This window comes from Ambystoma mexicanum, chromosome 1p (assembly GCF_040938575.1).
Source record: "Ambystoma mexicanum isolate Mex_15411 chromosome 1p, UKY_AmexF1_1, whole genome shotgun sequence".
Classification (NCBI taxonomy): Eukaryota; Metazoa; Chordata; class Amphibia; order Caudata; family Ambystomatidae; genus Ambystoma; species Ambystoma mexicanum.
This window is the reverse complement of record NC_090921.1, coordinates 694,386,407-694,409,008: the sequence shown is the minus strand read 5'-3', so window position 1 is coordinate 694,409,008 and position 22,602 is coordinate 694,386,407. Positions and strand designations below refer to the sequence as shown.

General features: G+C 47.5%; 1 protein-coding gene across 1 annotated transcript in view; it reads left to right on the top strand.

Annotated features, from left to right (window-relative positions):
- The window catches only part of RIT1 (Ras like without CAAX 1), a 651,953-nt gene that overhangs the window by 419,497 nt on the left and 209,854 nt on the right, over nucleotides 1-22,602 (top strand). The window lies entirely within an intron of this gene.

Here is a 22,602-nt window from a genome sequence, read left to right as displayed (position 1 = left end):
TCTGGGATTGCAGGGCATTGGCTCAGCGACCATTTCGGGAGGGCAAAGTGTCCCCGTTGCATCGTCTGTTAAATCCTCCGTCACTATTATCCTTACAGGTGTTGTCCACGCTACAGTCTCTTTTGAGCCAATTGGATCGAGGCTACCACCCGCAAGTGCACCTAGAGGGATACCGGCGATGCCGGCCGCCGACGAACCAGGTCCCTCTCCGCGGTTGACTGGGATGCAAACCTCCCGTCCAGTAAGCGAGGATTCTCCTCGTTCACACCCGGAAGAAGGGGAATTGCAAGATTCAGAGTCAGAACAAGGGCCTAGAGACTCTTTTTCTGATTTTTCATCATCCCCTTCGAGAGATCCTACATGGGAATCGGAGGCAGAAGTGGAAGCGCCTTGAAGCCCGGCTCAGCCGTTGCCGCCAGATGACATCTGCTCGTTTCACACGATGATGGGCAAAGCCTGTATTGAATTTGGTCTGACCCCGGAAGAAAAGGAGTGCTTCTTATTCGACCATATGGGGAAGAGGAGGAAATCGGTCTTTTCCGTTCCCATTCTAGACCACGTCTGGCAGGAAGGCTTGCAAACCATGCGCCATCCATTTTCGGAACCAGCCATCAAGGGCAGATTAGAAAAGAAGTTCCAGGCCATGGACTCTACTCCTAAATGTCTGACTGCACAGCCCTCCCCGGAGTCGGTAGTGTCAGCGGCAGCTGCTAGAAAAGCCAGATCACAGCATAAGTGTACAACATCTCCGGACAATGAGGCTAGAAGGCAAGACGCTTTTGGTAAGCAGGTTTTGTCGGTAGGAGCAACAACGGTTAAGGCAGCTAACTCGCTCGCTATCATGGCAAGGTACGACCGGGAGATGTGGCATCGTCTGGCCCCAATCCTGGAACACCTACCTGAGGAGCACAGAAAATCGGCCATGTTGCTGGTCCGTGAGGGGGAAGAGGCATCAAACCACTTGATCAACATCGCCGTGGACTTGGCGGAATCCTGGTTCAAGCAAATAAACAACGGAGTGGTTTTGAGAAGGCAAGCCTGGCTGAAATGTACTAACTTTAGACCGGAGGTCCAGTAAAAGGTGCTTGATATGCTATGCAAGGGTGACCAGTTGTTCGGGGAGAAGGTGGATGAGGCCCTAAAAGGTATGAAAGAGGATACGGACACGGCAAGGTCGCTAGTAGATCTACAAAGCAGGAGAGCATTTCAGTCTTTTTGTCCCTTCCGCGGAGCATCAGGGAATTCCCGATTTACCGCATCCATACACTGGAGTTTCAGCAGGCCATCATACTCCTCCCAAGGCTATAGGCGTGCTGTCCAAGAAACGCGAAAAGACCGAGACGATCAGGCTTTGAGGAGAAGAGGAGGATATTCGTCCACAAAAAGCAAGCAGTCGAAGTCCCAACAATGACTAGCTTTAGGACGTCCTGGTAGGCAGAGTGTCCCGTTGCGTTGACGAGTGGGAAAGAATAACATCAGACCGTTGGGTGTTCGACACGGTAAAACTAGGCCACTCTTTGCCGTTCAAGAAGGCGCCGTCACAAATTCCACCTTTGTATTCGGCGCAACCCCATCTTCACATATTACAACAGGAAGTGGTGCTTATGCTGCAAAAAGGGGCTATAGAATTTGTTCCGGTGGCCAAGAGAGGTTAGGGATTTTACTCAAGTTACTTCGTGGTCCAGGAACCCAACGGCAAGTGGCAACCCATTCTGGACCTTCGGGATCCCAACAAGACTCTGATAAGCCTGAAGTTCAAAATGCTTACGTTTCAGGAGGTCATCCGATCCATACAGCTGGGAGATTTTCTGGCGTCGTTAGACCTACAAGACGCATACTTCCACATACCCATGCGTCGACGACACAAAGTTTCTAAGATTCGTAGTTGGTCAGAGTCATTACCAATTCAAAGTACTTCCGTTCGGACTAAAGTCATCTCCCAGGTCGTTCACAAAATGCTTGGCTCCAGTGCCAGCATGGCTACGAAGAAAAGGTAATCATGTTTACCCTTACCTGGACGATTGGCTGGTAAGGGGCTCGTCGCCGAGAATAACACAAGCAAGCCTAGAGGCCACCATGTAACTTCTACAGCAGTTAGGCTTTGCAATCAACTTCGGGAAATCCTTCTTGGCTCCCTCAAGAAGCTTGATATTTCTGGGCGCGGAATTCCAAACTCAATCAGGGCTAGTGAAGCCGTCCTTGGAGAGAGTTCAAAAACTCAAACAAAAAGCAAAGGAGTGGGAGATATATGTGACTACTAGGGGCCATGGCGTCATGTATCCCATTGGTGAACAACTGTCGCCTCTTCATGAGACCAATACAGGAATTTCTGGCAGACCAATGGTCCCAAAGCCGCGGCTTGTGGTCCGACAAGTTGAGCATCAGCAGTGAGCTTCTTTGAGCACTTCAGTGGTGGTAGCTCTCGGACAATCTGACGAGAGGGATGCCCCTGCATGAACTGGATTTTCAATCGACTGTGGTAACGGATGCATTGCTGAAGGGATGGGGAGCGCATCTGGGATCCCTGCAAGATCAAGGTCAATGGTCTTCAGCAGAGTCGACCCTTCACATCAACGTGCTAGAGTTAAGGGCGGTACGTTGGGCTCTAAAACCTTTTTTACCACGTACACGGGGATCAGTCGTAAGAATATTAACGGACAATACAACAACAATGTTCTACCTCAGGAAGCAAGGGGGCACTCGCTCCAGGACACACTCGAGCGAAGCTCAGGAAATATGGCTTTGGGCCCTCGAACACGATATAAGCATAATGGCTTACCATCTTCTGGGGGTAAACAATGTACAAGCAGACTCTCTCAGCAGGGAGATGAATCAACTGCACGAGTGGGAGTTAAACAATCAACAACTGGCAAACATCTTCAAGAAGTGGGGTCATCCTTCCCTGGATCTTTTCGCAACCCGAGAGAACAAGAAGTACGAACATTACGCGAGCAGATGGCCACAACCCGGCTCTCTGGGGGAGGCATTCTCTTTCCTGTGGACAGGCAGGTTCGTGTATGCGTTCCCTCCGTTTCCACTCATCCGACGGACCCTCCAGTGGATTCACAAATACCCATGTCGGGTAATTGTAGTGGCTCCTTACTGGGCAAGAGTCGTGGTTTTCGGACCTACTCCAGCTGTCGATAACCGAACCAGTTAGGTTCCAGAAGATTCTGAACCTTCTATCTCAAGACAAGGGAGCAGTTTGGCATCACGACCCGGACTCCCTCAGCCTGACTCCTGACTTCTTCGAGTTTGGGGCCCTGAACATTTCCTCGGAGTGTCGACGAATTTTACAAACAGCGCAAGCTCCGTCCACGAACACTTCATATGCATGTAAGTGGAAAAGAGTCTGTGTGTGGTGCAGGGATCAACCGGGTGTGGATCCCCTAAACATCACGTCAGAACAGATTCTTCCATATTTGCTACACTTAGCGGAAAGAGGGTCATCTTTCTCCTCCATAAAGGTTAATTTGGCAGCCATTTCAAAATTTACTCGTAAGAGACATTCAAATCCGTTGTTCAGCGATCGACTGGTTAAGCATTTCCTGAGAGGCTTATTTCAGATTTTCCTCCAGCAAAAAAAGTTTCCTCCCAACTGGAGTCTCAACCTGGTACTGTCAGCACTAATGAAGGCTCCTTTTGAGCCTATGTCGTCGTCATCGTTGAAGTTTTTGTCGTGGACAATGGCCTTTTTAGTGGCTATTACTTCAGCAAGAAGACTTTCGGAACTGCAAGCACTGGTCATTGATCCCCCACCATACTTGCGGTTTTTCAAGGACAAAGTGGTATTGCCAACCAATCCTAATTTCATACCAAAAGTCCCAACTACATTCCACAAGCATTCTTCAGTTGTGCTGCCAACATTGTTCGCAACAGCCTCTTTCGCAGATAAAGCTCTCCACACGTTGGATGTCAAGAGCTCTGAAGTTTTAACTCAGTCCTACACAAGAGTTTAGGCGTACGAGACAACTGTTTGTGGCTTATGGGCTTTCGGTGAAGGGAAGACCGATTGCGAAACAAGGACTAGCCCGCTGGGTGTCGTCGACTATTGCCTTCTGCCACTCTAAAGCAGTGAAGCCTCTGGAGAGATGTCCGAAGGCTCATTCAACAAGAGCCACCTCGTCATCGGCGGCATTGTGGTCTGGAATCCCACTGGTGGACATCTGTGAAGCGGCATCCTGGTCGGTGCTGCATACTTTTACTCGGCATTATTGCCTAGAGCAACAACATGCAGCGGATGTGCAGATGGGACGAGCAGTCCTGCGACATCGGTTTCAGTAAGGTAAGCCCCACAGAGGGGTGTATTATCTTGTTAATATACCATGATTGGCACTACTGTCAATGTACCATGATTGGGGGTTTTGTATTGCTAACTGCATGTGCAGCTCTGTTAATATTGGTTTGCATTGCACATCTCCAAATTAGGAGTACTGCTATATAATCTATTCTAAGCATGTGAATCCATGAAAGATCCAATGCTGGAGAATGGAGTAGTTTCTTACCTGTAACTCCATAACTCCATTTCTCCAGCGTTGGTATCTTTCATGGATTCACATGCGCCCGCCGGCCTCCCCTTAATGAAATCTTCATATGCCCCGACTACTTTGGGGGTTAAAATTTGAAGGGAGCCGCAGGGGCAGGGCTATTTATACCCTACGTCCTATTGGGTCATGCGTAAGCAGCCCATAACGACGTAGATAGGACACACACGTGTCAAAATGTTTCCTATGGAAAACATCTTAATAAATATACTCAGGGTTCCCAGCCTGCCAATGGGGGATATTCTAAGCATGTGAATCCATGAAAGATACCAACGCTGGAAAAACGGAGTTACAGGTAAGAAACTACTCCCTTCTTGAATGACGAAGATACGTCAGTGTGACCAACTTTGCATTGGCTATACTGGCAACAAACTGGGTCTTCCAGTTAATAAACAAACTTTGTCCTGATGGATAATTCCTGCTATTACAGAATGCTACAGACTTGCCGGGAAAGATCCCCCAGAAGGCCAGGGAGCTCATTCCACAAGGGGAATGGCAACATCTTCCGCTCTACAAAGAGGGGTGCCTATAAAAGACATTTGTGCGGTAGCCACTTGGTCTACCATCCACACTTTTACAAAGCATTACTGTCTGGATTCATCCTCTAGCCAGGAAGGAGAATTTGGGAAAGCAGTATTATACTCTATCTATGACAAATCTTGAAACTGAAAACTCTTACTCGCTCCTCCTAAACCTGACACTGCTTTTGGATTTTATCATTCGATGAGGAATACGTGGGAGGACACAATCCATTCGAAGAACAAGTTACTTACCCCTGGTAACAGTCTTTCAACTCAATGTTCCTCCCATGTATTCCTCACCTCCCTACCCTGCTGTAGAATGTCCAGGTAATACACTTTACACTCTTTCAGAGTCTAGTACTGTCCTTGTTTGACTGATGCTGGTAATTCTGCATAAGATGTAAAAACAGAACTGAACGGGCGTTGCGCGCGCTATATATACCGACAATGCCGTCGACTACATGACAGAACCCCTCGAGGGAGATCGAGCCAACTGTATCGATGCACCGTGCCCTCTGCTCATTTATTTTGCTAATCCAGAATACGTGGGAGGAACATCCAGTCGAAAGAACGTTACCAGGGCTAAGTAACTTGTTCTTCTGCTAGTTTTCTGTAAATGCAAGTTCAACTGGTGGCTGTCCTGGAACCCAGTTTCTGTGCCACGTCCTGTGGGCTTGATAAGCCCAAAACGTTAAACTTAGCACACTGTTATGTGACCAGCTGTAGCAGGGGAGGTGAGTAATGGGAATACAGCTTGAGCTGAATTCTGCATTTGATCAAGGTGGTGGATTGGGGATTAACTGGGAAGCGTATTTTACATTGATTCTATTTGCATAATATGAATCATTTACTTTACGAATATGCCCAAGGCATTTAACATTTCCTACAAAAACAGGAGCGAATGAATGAAAATAATAAGCTCATCCACTGGCGCTTATATCCGTGCTTCTTTACCCACTCCCCACACTTTGAAACAGGCAATCACAACCAAGACCATAAAATACTAAATAAATGAAATCCGTACCAAAGGTTTTGAACTCTATAAAGTAACATTGGTGGAGCAGATTTAATCTTCATAAAGCAGGATCAAACCTTGGCTACCTCAATCTATCATGGGGCAGCAGGTAGGCTTTCAACCCAACATCCACCCCTGCTGCAGAAAGTGACTGTCCTGATGCCTATCCGCTTGTAAAGACGCCTACGTCGCTCTTCCCATTCGCAGCACGTCTCTGACGAGGGTCAGCATGAGATGGTTTGGCTGAATCCACCCTGTTGAATACACACAGCTACCTAGTGCTGAAATAACAAACAGCCTTTCAAAATGCTGTGTATGACCAGTATCAAAAATGCATTGGCACGACGGGGCGTGGCCAGCGAGCGTGCGATGGAGACGTGATTCTTCGGCGCTCCCGCGGCCACCTGAAATATCCTGCAATATCCTGTGATATGGGAAACGTAAATGCTCAAAAACGACATCCCCGGGCGGCGGAACCTTGGGGTAACGCCTCGCAGTGAAAGGAGCTGAATCCGTGAAGCAAATTATCTGTTTTGAAATTCTGGCGGAAACTTTGCCTGGGCCCAATCAAGATGGCCGCCATCGAGACGCGCTGAACTGCGACGGGGACGAGCAGAGGTGGATATCGACCCTCGACCGCTAGATCTCCACCGGGAACAGCTCGGGACTAGGACAGAGCGGACTCCTCCTGTGGGTGAGGTTGACCCGGCGCCATATCTCCACTCCCGACGACCGGTGAGAGACGGCAACGAGTGAGCCGCATGGGGCCTCTCAGCCTGAATCTAAGATATTTACGCATCCCGAGGCACCCGGAGGGGAACGCTTCTGCGACAAAACTGTGAGAAAACACAGCATACGCCCGCACACGCCGACCGCAAAGGCGCTGCAAGCACTGGTAAATGCCCGAACAACGCCACGAGAAGGAGTGCTCCTCCAAACCTGCACTGGACGACTCGCGCAAAGCAACACCATGGGCAAAGATAAGAGCAAGAATATCTTGACGCAAAGTACAATGGACCAATATGCTATGAGCACATCTACAGCAATAAGCGTTGGGGAGCCGGGGGGAGGAGGGGAAATGACGCCCCCTCCCGCCAGATGAGGCCCTGTCGCTAAAAGACGTAATGGCCGCCATCGCGCTCCTCAGTGGAACAAAAAATGGACACTATCTCCACGGAGGTCTCCTTCCTCCGCCATGACCTCCAGAAACTCTTGTCTCGGACCGGGGAGGTAGAACAATGAATTTCTGGCGTGGAGGTTGACCTCGGAAGTGCACCAACAGCATACACAAGCATTAACCCGACTGAAAACCCTGGAAGCCAGAGTTGACGAGGGAGAAGGCAGGTCCCGCCGCAATAATTTTCTGAAGTAGCGGAGGCTATGACCCAGCTACAGTCCGGGAAAACGCCGGGCCCAAATGGCTTCATGGCTGAGACCTGGAAGAAGCTGGGCAGCAGCAAGATGGCCGCCCCCCTCCGCAACCTGTTCCTTGCAGCCAGGGAGCAGGCTACCCTTCCACTAGACCTACGAATGGCCAACATTGTGGTCATTCCCAGACAAGGCAAACCCCCCGACCAGTGCACATTGTATAGGCCGATATCGCTTATTAATAGCGAAGCCAAAATCCTGGCCAAAGTATTGGCCAATAGGCTCCAACCGGTCATATCCTCACTGTTTCATCAAGATCAATGCGGCTTCATGCCGCAAAGATCGACTAGAATGAACTTACGCCGATTACATCTGCTATTGGAAAGGGCCCCAACTCTCAATACACCGCTTGCGCTACTCGCAATTGATTTCGAGAAAGCGTTAGATTCGGTGAAATGTGCAAGTCTCTGGGCAATAATGAGGCTCATGGGCATCGGTGAAGCCTTTCTTAGCTGGGTCGAACTTTTATACGAGGCCCCATTAGCCGCAGTCAGAGTGAACGGCTAGACCTCCGGGACCTTCCCGCTGGGCAGAGGCACCCAACAGGGCTGTCCTCTTTCCCTCCTCCTTTTCCCCCTAGCAATAGAACCACTGGCCCGATGGCTCTGACAGGTCACCACATGGTCCGGATTCCACTGGCCAGAAGGGCGAGAGGACAAGCTCTCCCTTTCCGCAGACGACATATCACTCTACCTAAGCAACCCAGTCCACGCATGTCCAATCATAACCCAAATGCTAAAGACCTATGTGGACTTCAGTAGCCTCAGAGTAAACTGGGGAAAGTCGATCCTCTTCCCGGTAAGAGGTGGCGACCTAGCAATTCCTCGGGACACCCTGTACCGAGTAGAGAGGGAGGCCTTCCGCTACCTAGGCAAATGGGTCTCGGGGGCTCTATCGGACTATGTGCTTCACAACCTGCACCCACTAATTGACCGCTTTGCCGGGGATGTACAACACTGGATGCTCCTACCCATTGCGCTTATGGGCAGGGCGGCCCTCTTTAAGATGATGGCACTTCCACGTTTCCTTTATATACTGCAAAACGCCCCACTAGCTATACCAAATTCGGAATTCATCCGAGTGGAGCATCTCCTTAGGAAGCTGATATGGAAGGGAGGGCAGCCCCGAATTGCGCTGACCATGTTGCAACAATCTATCTGGGAGGGGGGTATAGGAGTCCCACACCTTAGGTCCTACTACTGGGCCAGCCAATTTAATGTAGTCAATGGCCTCCTCCACGGGGATCGCGAACTTCCACATATTAGAGCGGAACTACCTATTATTCAGGACACCCCACCACTCGAAACATTATATCAGAGTCTATCCAGGCCCCCAGCACAAACAATGTCGACCCACATCGCGATCATTTGGAGGCAGGCTCACATGCACATAGGTTGGGGGAACAAGATCACCACGGCACAACCGCTGTGGAACAACCACATGTTGTCGGAGGTACGAAAACTGAACGCATGGACCCGGTGGGTGAGGGCAGGGATAACCACGATAGGAGATATTGTTACCAATGGTTCCATATTCCCCCTTGAAACACTCCAGCAGAAGTTTGGAATCCCAGCAGCAGAACACTACCATTATATACAACGTAACGCACGCCCTCAATGGTTATAGGCAAGCACTTACCGATGCACCAGATTGCACACCCCTAGAACGCAACCTACTCGCACAACACATCCCCACCAAGGTAACAACTATCCTATATAAGGCCATTTATGCATTCGCTACCCCGGAACTGGTCAGCCTCAAAGCCAGATGGGAACGGGATGTTGGGGCCGTTAAACCTGAGGACTGGATCCAGGTTCTCATGCACCCACGCGAAATTGCAATAGACTCCAGAATAAGACTGATTCAGCTCAAGATACTCCATAGGGTATACTACCCCCGAGTGGCCCTTTTCGGTTGGGGAAGGGAAACGGATCCCAACTGCTTGAGATGCCGGGGGGGGGGGGAGACATTCATCCATCTCCTTTGGGAATGCCCCAAAATAAAGACCTTCTGAACACAATGCTCTCAAACATTAGGAAGGACGCTGGGTCGCACGATAGCATTACAGCCTGCAATAATGTTACTGGGGGCCCCAGATGAGAACACTGCAAACAAATGGGAGGGAATTTTTCTCTCCATAGCAATGGGCCTGATAAAGCGTGACATAGCACAGAAATGGGGAGCCCCGGAGTGCCCAACAGTTGCTCAATGGTCAAACGAAATGGACATCTGCGCGCGAAAGAACAGAGAATATACACAGCACGGGGTGCCCAGAGAAGGCCACAAAAATTTGGGGAAAAAGGGAAGCACGTGTGACCTGAGGACTGCCAGCATTGGGGGAGGAAGAAGGAAAAAGGGGGGGGCAAGTAACACTGTACTGGAAAGTGAGGTACAGAGTAGCAAGACAAGAGCAGATTGATGGACCAACCCGGTGACCAGGGATGGAGGGTGGGGGGGAAATTGTTGGTATGTTGTATTTATGTTTTAAAATAACCAATAAAATGTTATTAAAAGAAAAAAAAAAATTAAAAATGCATTGGCACCAACATAATGTCAAGATGTGTGGACGATGTGAAAGATTTGCCCAATTTTAAGAAAAAAGCAGTATGTACATATGTCACTCTCAGATACACTAGCTATGCTGCCAGACATGTAAAAAAACCAAAATAGTTTCGTACATTCTGGCCCGTTATTCACTACAGGGAATTGTCAGCAACTTGCTTGTACTGGCAGAAGTCGCCCCTGCTCAGAAAATTCATTATGTCTGTTTTGTCCCATGCATTTGGCATTCAGTGCAAGTACGAGTCATTGGCTATGTAATCAAATGCACTTCCAGAAAGGAACCAAACTAAGTGTAGAGCAGAGAACATATCATGAATTTCCTGGTCAAATCTAAAGTCTAGTCATGGTGTCCATCTACCATGAAGCTCCACCATCCCTAGGTCTGTACTGTCAGAAGTGTTCCTCTTTTTATTATGCTGATTGATCTCCATAGGGGACATCCACATATTTGACACCATGATTGAAGGGTTTTTGTAGGGTCGTTGGGTTCTAGAAGGCATTTTTGATATGGCACTCTTGTGCCACCTTCTTTGTCTCAGATGTTTCCCTTTTCAAGATTACGCCCTGTAGCAAGTCTTGAAATATGTTGATTTTATGGTCCTGCCAGGTAGAATCCGTATTGCATTGACTCATTTTCTGTTGTGAAGAACCTTAGGAATTGTAGCAACGGGTGTCTTAGGTAGAGTTTGCCTTCGGCCTGCTTCATATATAGACTGAGATATATCCAATCATATACATATTCTTAACTTCAGCTTTGCGAATGATTACTTGTCTATCATGCCAAGCAAGAGAAGAAGTTTAAAGCCATCATGCCTGTAGGCCTTTTTTCCGGATTGTGGTGGCGACAACTAAAAGGTGTGCTTTGCCTGCAACCCCTTAATCATCAGAACCCTACAGGAACAGGAAGAAAAAGCCATTGAAGAAATATTTTTACCAAGATTAAATCTACAATGCAGTAATCTGAAGGGAATGTTCTTTTCGAAATGCTTCAAAAAGAAGCCTCTTGTTGGAGGTTTTCATTCCATTCTGGGCTTGACTTGTGTACCAATTAATAAAGAAAGAAAGCAAACCAGATGCTAGCACTTAAATAGATATTCCCAATCATCCAATAGGCATATCTAAGCACAATCTGTTTCCAGAAGGCTGAATTCCTCGTTCCTGGGTGACCAGTGCCAACAGCATTTCTGAAATTCCTAATAATTAGTCAAGATTGAAAATTCAAAGCGTTTCTTGTTGGATTGAAATCTGCACCAATGGTATTTGTTGAAGTGGATGGTAGTGGCCACAGCTCTGCCAAACAAAAATAGTATTGGCACATACGTGACCGCTTCTGCCAAAAGAATTTATCCTGCCGGTGAGTTAAAAGAAATCTGTACGTAAGCCAAGCAGAAATGCCCTGTACCAGAGAGTTGTAATGTATTAAATTGAAAAACGTGTCTTTGGAGAAAAGGTTTTTGGTAACTTCTGCCAAAGATTCACCAATCCGCAAGGGTTTTGATCAAACAGTGAGAATGATACAGTAGGTGCAAAGCACAATGGCTTTGTGTATTTTCCTGGTCGATCCACCACCAATTGCAATACTGGAAAATGTGACTTCTGCAAGAATGCTGGGATGACTGGTGATCAGTTGTTGGGGAGCTAAGGCGAGATTCATTTGTCCCAAAAAGCGTTGGTATCACTACAATGGTCAAACATGATTGGGAAGCCAATACTTCATGTATACATGACATTGAAAACACAGGCAGGGCAAGGTCCAGTACACTGCCCAGGTAAGCACAACTGAGTTTTATAGGAGGAACACTAAATGGGACATACACAAATGCTACTCAACAACCTTTTCTGGCTGGGTCGTTCCAGAGAAATAGCCCTTTGTTACAGTAGGCAACAGAAACGTCAGACCAGTTCCAGGAAAAGGGGTAATTGATGAATGCCCTTTTCATTACATGGCAAGGACAGATTGTGTACACCTTTCCGCTGATTCCAGTTATATGTAGAGTCATACAGAATTTCTGGGTAAAGCTTGGTACCAGCATCAACTTGTGTCAGATTTTAAGTATCAGAGGCCACCATGCATAGTGGACTTGCTGACCAGATTAAAGGCTGTGCTCTTCCACCCTTATGTCTAGTCTATCAATGAAACAGTTTGGCTACTAAGATCTTAAATGTACCTCTGAGTTTGCTGCATTGACTGTATGAAGATTGCTGAAAGTCCCATCTGTCATAAGTGTTATGCCTTTTAATCGAAAGTGTTTGGAAAGTTTGTGACTTATGAAAAGTGATCATCTTAGATCTTTCATCTTGAGGCATCAGGTATTAATTACTTCTCAATCAATCCTTCTGCAGTAAACCCTTGCAGGAAATCGCCTACGAATATAGAATTTCCCCTTATTCTGGTTGTTTAAACATTTTCTAACGGTTCTGCAGAAGGTTTATCGTCCGGGTTTGCCTTCCATCAGTTGGGAACTAGTTGACTTTTACTTGACATTAAGGTGCCTTCTGTTTGAGGCCATCCACAAGGCGCAGATTATGTATACATGTCATGAAAGTTGGCTTTCCACCTGACAATTACGTCTGCACAGAGGATGATTGAGCTACAAGCATGGTATATCAATTATAGTTTTACATACAAATTAAAGTAATCCAAAGGCTGCATGCATCTGTAGTTTTTACCAAAAATAATCTCTGCTTTCCATATGAACCAACTACTGTCAGACTTTGTCAAGAGAGCCTATCTCTTCATGCCTTTGTTGTGGAAAGTTTTAAGGTGTTACAAGGGCAACACCAATGACCTACATCTAATGGATGTATTTCTCCCACAAACTTCTCATCTTTTGAACTTAATCCCTGATGCAGTCTGCTTTGCAAAATTCTTCTTCGGCTATTCGGTAGTGCCGCACAGCTGCAGGCATGGCTCACTTACAGCAGACCTGATTTCCTCCATACACACACCTGATGCTGTAGTGCAATTTTCCTCAGTGCCTTTTTTCCATGTACAACGCTCTGGAATGTTTTTTTGTCAGCAGTCACTCGTTTGATGTTTTTTCACATTTTTGTGCAATGTATGCTGCTAAATTACCCCAAAAGTGGAAGTGGGTGGTGACGCTTTGAAGGGGTTTGACTCTTGAGAAATGTTCTCGGACTCCCTTTATGTCTGCCTGATGTGTGGCCGTAGACCCATCCATCGGGCCGCTGTTGCGTTCTAAGGAGAAAGAGATTAAACAGTTGGCATGTTTTGGTTATAAACCTTTTTATTCAACTTAAAAGGGTTGGGGAAATGCCTCTCTGACTCTATTCTAAAGAGGAGTTACCCTATCTAAAAACCAAAACTAAGGATCTGTCTTTCTCATAAATCGAAAGCTGTCCTTGTGTTCAAACAATCTATCCTGACCCTCACACTAAAACAAAACAAAGTGATAAGGGACATATTTATAACCTGGTATCTGCAAAAAGTGTTCTTAAACAAAGGTAGATAAACTCCTACACATGTTCTCCAGAAGAACAAGTTACTTCTTACCTTGTAACGTTCTTTCGACGGGATGTTCCTCCGACGTATTCCTCATCTTAGATATCTCCTTCCAGCTCTGCTGGCCTCAGAAAACTTTTTCTCTCTAGAGGGCGCTGCGCGTCGACGTCTTCCGAGTTGATGTCCCTCGACAGCCGCTGTATCGATGTCGACGTCATCCTGCCTATAAAGGCCGCGCGCAGCGTCCGTTGTTCCGTTTTGTAGCCCACAATAATACTTTCTGGACTAAACTAATCACCCTGAAGGAGCGTAAGCTGCAACAACAAGGGAAGTAGAACTCCGGGGATGGATGGGAGGGTCGATGAAGAATACGTCGGAGGAACATCCCGTCGAAAGAACGTTACAAGGTAAGAAGTAACTTGTTCTTCGAAGGGATTGTGTCCTCCGACGTATTCCTCATCTTAGATAGGCTCCCATAGCAGTATTCTATTATTATCGGAGGAGGGAGTACTGACTTCACTCTGTCTTCTATTGATGAATAGAATGCAGTACAGCCCTTCCAAACCTAGTCTCTTGACTGGAGGAGGAATCCAAATTGTAAAAACGTGTAAAGGTATGGACAGACGACCATGTAGCGGCCGCACATATGTCTTTAACCGGCACGCCTCTTTTGAGGGCCGATGAAGCTGCAATACCTCTGGTCGAATGAGCCCTAAGGTTTTGAGGGGTTCTTTCCCTGCCAGTTTATAACATTCCAGAATGGCTAGAATGATCCATCTGGAAATGGTCTGCTTATTTATTGGTAACCCCAGCTTGTGACCTGCGTAACCTACAAACAGCTGGTCTGCCTGTCTTATCCTGGCTAGTCTACTGATGTAAAAACTTAAAGCCCTCCTAGGGTCTAGCCTGTGTAACCTCTCTTCCTCTTTCCCCGGGTGATGAGGAGGATAGAAAGATGGTAGGGTAATCTTCTGAGTGATATGGAATTCAGAAACCACCTTTGGGAGGAAATTAGGCTTCACTTGCAGGACAACTTTGTCTTTGTGAAATATTGTGTGAGGGGGTTTACAAGAAAGAGCTTGTAATTCGCTCACCCTTCTAGCAGATGTAAGTGCTATTAATAAAACAGTTTTAAGGGTAAGGAATCTTAACGAACAAGAATGGAGAGGTTCGAAAGGTGTACCCATCTGGAAAGTTAGTACTAGGTTTAAATCCCATAGGGGAACTTGGAATGGTCTTGGGGGATAAACATTGGTTAACCCCTTTAGAAACTGTATTACCAAGGGTAATTTGAAATAGGATGGTTCTTCCGCAGTGCGCTTAAAGATGGATAGCGCTGCGAGATAGCCCTTAATGGTGCCAACTTGAAGGCCTGAATTTGCCAAATATAGTAGGAAGGACAAAACCATTGGTGTACCACATGAAAAAGGGTCGATATTCTGTTCTCTACACCAGCTGCAAAATCTGTTCCAGCGGTATAAAGACTTTGTTGCTGGCCTCCTTGCCGAAAGCAACACCTCCATAACATCATGAGGGAGGTCCCAATCCTTATACCTCAGCCTTTCAGAAGCCAAGCGTGAAGGTTGAGGGTTTTGATATCTGGATGGAGAACCTGACCTCCCTTCTGTGAGAGTAGGTTCTCTCTGAGTGGAAGTCGAATTGGAGGGCAGATGGACAAGTCTAGAAGGTCCGGGTACCACGTTCTCCTGGCCCAATCCGGGGCAATTAGGATCATGGTTCGCCGGAATCTTCTCAACCTCCTGATCATTTGAGGAATGACAGGGACCGGTGGGAACGCGTACAGAAGCGGAAACTCCCAGTCCACTATGAACGCGTCTCCCAGAGCTCCTCTCGGGGGTAATTCCCTTGAGCAGAACAGGTCGCATTTCCTGTTTAGGCTGGTGGCGAACAGATCTACCTGAGGGGTTCCCCAAAGGGCGAAGATCTCTTGAAGGACTTCCTGAGCTAGCTCCCACTCGTGGGAGACTGTGTTCTGCCTGCTCAGAGCGTCCGCTGTCAAGTTCTTCTCTCCGGCTAGGTGAACTGCCGATAGAGAGATTCCTTCTTGGATTGCCCAAAACCAGAGCTGCATCGCCTCTCTGCACAGGGGTAGTGATCCTACGCCTCCTCTTTTGTTGAGGTAATGCATGGCCACCGTGTTGTCCGTCATTATCAGGACGTTCTTCCCTTGTACAGCTGGCAGGAATGCCTTCAGCGCAAGTCTGATGGCTCTCAGCTCTAACAGGTTGATATGTAGTCTGGACTCTGATGGAGACCAACGACCGCTGATGGTCAAGTCGTTGGCGTGGGCTCCCCACCCCGTGAGTGAGGCATCCGTGACTACTGTTATCTCCGGCCAGGGTTGCCAAAACTGTTCTCCTTTCAGAATGTTCTCCTGACAGGCCCACCACTGAAGGTCTCGAGCCACCCTGCCGGGAACCTGAAGAAGATCTGTCATTCTCCCTGAGAATTGTGACCACTGAGTCCTCAGTGCTCACTGGAGGGATCTCATTCTCAGGCGAGCCTCTGGCACTAGGAAAATGCAGGATGCCATGAGGCCTAGCAACCTCAAAAAGTCGAAGGCTGGGAGACGTTGGGCATGTTGGAACTTGGTAACCATCTGTAGAATATCTTGAGCCCTCACCTCTGGTGGCGAGGCTTTTCCCAGGGAAGTGTCCAGGATCGCTCCTATGAACTGGAGTCTCTGCGATGGTATAATTTGTGACTTCTTTAAATTTAGGGAGAAGCCCAGTCTCTGAAGGAAGTGGCACACATGATTTAGCTGGATCTGAGCTTGTTCCGGAGAAACAGCCCTGATCAACCAATCGTCCAGGTAGGAGTAGACGTGAATCCCTTCCCTCCTTAGACTTGCAGCCACTACCGACATTAACTTGGTGAAGACCCTCGGGGCGGAAGTCAGCCCAAATGGCAGCACTCGAAATTGATAGTGAGAGTTGCCAATTGCGAACCTCAGGTATTTCCTGTTTTTGAGATGGATAGGCACATGGAAATAAGCGTCCTGAAGGTCCAGAGATACCAACCAGTCCTGGAACTGAAGGGCCTGGAGGATCGGAGAAAGAGTGACCATCTTGAATTTGTCTTTTCTGAGGAATTTGTTCAATTCTCGCAAGTCCAGGATGGGTCTCAGTCCTCCGTGTTTCTTTGGAATAAGAAAGTAAGGGGAGTACCAGCCCTTGTTCCTCTCCGCTACAGGTACCGGTTCTATGGCACCTTTCTCTAGCAGGTCCAAAATTTCCTGCAAGAGGAGCGGATCTGGAGCTTTCTGAGAGCTGATCCCCGGTGGATGACTCTGAGGTATACGTAGGAAAGGCAGGCAGTAACCTTGGGCAACTGTTTCCAATGCCCAAGCATCTGACGTGATAGCCTGCCATACCGCCAGATGTTGAGTCAACCTGCCTCCTACAGGTGTCCTGTGAGGGAAGTCCTCAGAGTGGTTTTGGGGCGGCTGATGCAGATGCCGATGGTAAAGAGGCAGCTGCTGTTGCTGCGGCTTTTGAATATCTACCCCGTCCACCTCGGGTAGGTCTTCTGTGTCGCCTTTGAGCCGGTCGTCCTCTACCTCTTCCGAATGCGGAGTAGAAGCGAAAGGACTTGCCCCTTGCAGAGGTTCCTGTGGGACGAAAAGGTGTCTGACGGATTGCAGCTCCTAGGGATTTTGCTGCTGCTTTTGAAGTTTGCAGTTTCTCTAAACTGTCATCCGCCTTTTTCCCGAACAAAGAAGAGCCATCGAATGGCATGTTCAAGAGCCTGGCTTGCACATCTGGGGCAAAACCAGACTTTCTCAACCAAGCGAATCTCCTGGTTGATGTACTTGCCGCCATTGCTCTGCTGATACTGTCAGCCGAATCAATGCCCGTCTGGAGGGATTCGCACATAGCGTCTTTACCGTCCTGTATAATATTCAGGAACGCATCCCTTTCTTCTCCCTCTGGGATGCAGTCAGCCGCTGTAGAAGCACACTCCCAAAGTGTATGGCTGAACCTAGCAAGGGTGCAAGTAGCATTAACAGATTTTAACGCCATGCTACATGCTGAAAAGACTTTCTTTGCCATAGCATCATATTTTTTATCGTCCCTGTCCTGTGGGACGGTAGGATAAGCCGTCTTGACATCGGTAGAGGATGCTGCCTGTACCACCAGACTTTCTGGGGATGGGTGTTTAGACAAAAACTCCGGGTCTGTAGAAGATACCCTGTACTTTGTAGACAGTTTTTTATTTACTGCTGGTACTACATCTGGGGTTTCCCAGTTTGTCATGATCTTCCTCTGAAGAGCTTTATGAAAAGGCACCACAGGATCCTCCTGTGGGCCTTTGTCAAGAATATCCGTGAGGTCATCTTGTTGGAAAGATTGTGAAGGTGCAGACCACCCCATAAATTCTGTGATCCTGGCCATTAAGGCTCTATAGGGGGTTTCAGCATGCTGCCCCGGGTCTGGCCTAGCAAACTCCACCTCAGGGGAAGTGTCTAACCCACTTGCCTCATGTAAGGAATCATGAAGATCCTTTAACCTGCGTTCTTCAGAGGAAAATTCCTCTCTAATTGGGGTTACAGGTCCCTGCAACTCAAATGTGTCTTCCTGTTCAGACTATTCACCCTCTTCCAAAATTGAGGACATAGTTCTCAATTGTTCTGAACTCATAAAGGGAGTAAATCCCATTTCCAAGGCAGAGGGTGCCGAACTTGTCATTATCGGCCTCGAAAACGTCGATGTCGTCGACGTCGAAGGCTTCGAGCGTGGCGTCGAAAACAAAGGCGGAGGCCTCGAAGACCTCGACAGAATTGGAATTCTACTCGACAATCTGGAAGCCATCGACGTCGAGGACCTGGGGATAGTCACTGGGTGTGTCGTAACCGTGACTTTTCTTGGCGTCGACGCCGGTGTCGAAGCTGGCGTCGAGTCGACAGAGCCGTGTGTCGAAGGTTCCTTCGACAACGGCGTCGAAGACATCGACCTCGGCGTCGACGGAACCCTCGTCGACGGAACCTTCGAGGAAGGTTTGGAGGTCATAGTCCTACTCGGGGGTTCGAGACGCGCTCGAGAGGTTTCCTTCGCCGGGTACTGCGACTCGCAGCGTTTTTGACCTTCGGGTCTTTCGACCAGAGCATCGCTCTCGGCAGTCTTCGAGGGGGTCGAGGCCGCTTTCTCGAAGACGCTCATCATATTTTTGCGGAATTCCTCCCATTCAGCCCGGGAACTATGTTTCGTGGGGCAAGGGATTCTTTTTGGCGAAACAGAGGAAGAGGAAGACGGAGAAGGGGATCTTCGACGTCTCCTCTTCGAGTGCTTCGATCTCGAGGAGTGATGAGACCCACTCCGAGACCTGGAGCGCGAATGGTGACGAGGAGACGAGTGTCTCGACTTCGTCAACGAAGAAGAAGCTTTAAAAGTCTTACCTTTCTCCAGCTTCCCCCTACGCACCTTCAGGGCCTTAGCTGTCATGGACATACAGTCCTCGCATTCCGAACAATGGTGTTCATCTCCCAAACACCACAGACAAACTCTGTGAGGGTCAGTCAACGACATCTTTTTCCCACAATCTCGGCATTTTTTGAAGCCGGATCGAGGAGTTGTCGGTTCCAACGAGGAAGCCATCGAGTACGGATCGAATGACTCGAGGTAAATAGGATTAATCTGACTAAGAACTGAGCAACGGTATTCCGAGGCACTGAGTAAGCACGGAAAAACGGAACTGAGCAACGGATGCTGCGTGCGGCCTTTATAGGCAGGATGACGTCGACGTCGATACGGCGGCTGTCGAGGGACATCGACTCGGAGGACGTCGACGCGCAGCGCCCTCTAGAGAGAGAAATTTTTCCGAGGCCAGCAGAGCTGGAAGGAGATATCTAAGATGAGGAATACGTCGCAGGACACAATCCCTTCGAAATGGAAAATACTTTGGGCCTAATTCACAGAAGTATTTTATAAAGGCAACATCCCCATTGGAAAATGCTCTGTGAATTAGGACCTTTAACTCCAGTTGTGGAAAAGACTTTAACTCCAGGGGGGATTCCCATCCCCTCCATTCTTTATTGGTATCACAATATGTCTCTGGATCTAACAGTTCCTTCGTGTCTTTTTTGGCCTGAATAATCCTGTTAGACAAACACTGTTTAGTCTTACAAGTTCCACAACTATTTCCCTTCCATGGCTGTGCGACGTGTGTCCTTCTGGAGTACGCTTACTATTACTTGGGCGACATGTTCAGTGACCCATGTGAAAGATGCTGATGGAATTAATGCAGGTTCTTTGCTGTGATGCAACGACATGTAGCCAAAATCAGGGCCACTTCTACTCCATTTGGTGCCCAGGGCAAAACAGTAAAATGAGCTGCCCCCCACCCCCATCCGCGCCACTCTCAAACTACACTACAAACAAACATCAATAAATCACTGCTATATAAATGAAACAGGTTTTATTACATTGTGATTTGAAGAACTTTGCAGTAATTCCTCGGACAGAGTACACAAACAAATACTAGTCTTGGTTTTTAGTTTTGTGTCAATTCTTTGTCTGTTAAGAAGCACACAAAACTGACCGTGGTTAAATGGGGAGAGACCGGGTTTAGTTCCCCAGTTCCTCAGCTTCATCTAAAAGCCATGGAAACCAGTGGTAGTCTACTAGGAGAAGGGACATGTTGGTATCACCATCCTTGCCTAAATCCAGCAAGGACCTGGACCTGGATGACTTGATGCAAGCAGCCACCTCACAAGTACTCACTGAGGACAGGAATGCCAGATGGCCTGCTGAGTGAGAGGACGGGGAGAATCTCTCAAAGGGTGACATGTCACAAGGGAAAAGCACCTGGAAATACTGAAGCATGTTTGCGAGAACCTATAATTCACAGGCTTATATGTAGAGGAGGTCCAGGACTGCCTAAGTATGACACCTCTCGGGCAGAAAATGTCCAGCCTTGAATACAATCTCCAAGGCACCAGACAGAACATGGACCCAGAAGAAAGGTTGCTTCCTAAATTTATGATGAAGATCCCAGTACAGGGGGCAAAGACGCGTCTTCTAGAAACACTCCATGTTGATTCCCTAATACCTAGTCCAGTTGAGAATGCTTCATCGGTCGCTGAATGCATGGCATCAAAAGACCTGAATGACAGAAGATGAGATTCAACCGTGAAAAATTGGTGTTCTCAGGAGCTAAAGTGCGCCTAAAATCAGTAATCTACCTAGTTTACCTGGTAGTGTCCACGTTAAAGGAATTCCAAAACCTGTATTCCATCATAGGAGAGACTGGTGACTGTGTGCTCTTTCTGTTTCATCTGGAACTATAGTTAACAGTTAATTTCATATACGGCACTGGAGTCTGACATCTGCGGGGCATACCGACTGCCTCATTGTGTGCGGTGTGCACCATATTCACTTCAAAAGATATCTCCCAGAAGAACATCACCCGTCACCTCCCCTTCAAAGGCCAGATGCTGTTTGGTTCTACTCTGGATCCTAGGACCAAAAATACTTTTGAGAATTGTTTTTTAACCTGTAAAACAGCAGAATACAAACGGACAGGAAATTTGAAGTACCAGAGGATCCAGGATAACCAGCAGCCCACCAAGTATTGGAAGCCAGATCTCAAGGGAACCGCACCGCAAATCTCACCAGTCCTGATTATGCTGTAACCGTGATTTGGGTGTGGGGCAAGCTACCGAAGGACGCTGGGTCCTGGAGGCACCCAATAGCACCCAGCTGGGTTTGTGCTCTGATCTCAGAAGGGAAAAGGTTTGCACTCCACTACAGTGTCAACCTCACATCAACAGTTCATTTTATTTATTGGGTATTTATAGTGCACTTATACAGAAAATGGTGTTTCAAGACGCCACAAGACAAAAGAAAGGGGGTAGGTGGAACAGGGATGAAGAATATAAAAAACGGTCCTACTAGGCCGTGTGTCAACAGTTCGGCACTAAACATCAAAAAATGGTGGCACAGGCTCACAGAGCCTCTCCGACTCATGTAACATTATGTAGTACCACGAAACTACACTGGTCAGAAGAGGCAATCGTGTCCCTCAGCGCCCTAGGGCAATCACACACCCAAGGGAAATATCGCCTCCCATCACAATTGTGCCCCAGACAGCCACCCACTTCGTCCGGCCCACGAAAACTGGCCTGGCCAAAATAAACACACTGGTTTTCGTAATGATGTTGGTATCGTTTTTGAGTACAAACATTCAGTAGTTTGTGTGCATGAACTGCATGTTAACTTGTATGTCGAGGTCCCTCCACCTCATTAAGAACCGACAAGTAGAGGAACTATAAAATATTACAGGTATATACTGTATGTTACGTTTACTATGCATTCAGTACCTTAACGTTTATATGTGCACCACTTTCTGTACATAGACAATCATTGTAAAGGTTCTGGTCCTTAATGTCCCCATTCACCTTTGCAGGTTAGCACTGCAAAGCTACTCCTAATTGTTTTTTGTTTGTCACCTTGCGAAAGAGGTTTCAAATCCATAAAATCAAAAAATTCTAATGTTGTATTTGGATTACAGCAATATACATTCCAAAAGTTATAACTAACTGGGATGTCACCATAGAGGAATATGAAAGCCATAGTCTTCTGCGGTGACGTCACACAGCCCATTCCACCGGCACTGATCTGTTCCCTACCAATATTGTAAATGGGTACGCTCAGAAGCCAATGCTGTAACAGAGCACAAAAGCATTCATAAAAAGCTTTATGCTGTCGCTCTGCACGCCGCTTCCTCCAGCGTTCTTCTAAGCTGCCCACATTCCACAGATAGACAACTATTTGCACCTGGCTCAAAACCGGCCAGCTCAATCAACTCATATGCAACCCACATACAATGGCTGACTTTCAACTGATGGGGGTAATATTCCACGTTTGGGTTCTGAGTCACAGCATAGACAACTCGAGAGGTGTTCTTATTGTCTCAGATCGGACCTGATGCATGATACTTTTTTCTGTTTGTAGAGGATTACAACATATAGAAGCGTGTATATGTAATGTTGTGCAAGGAAAATTGTTAACAATAATTCTTTTTTTCTTAGAGGAATTAAAGCATGGTCTG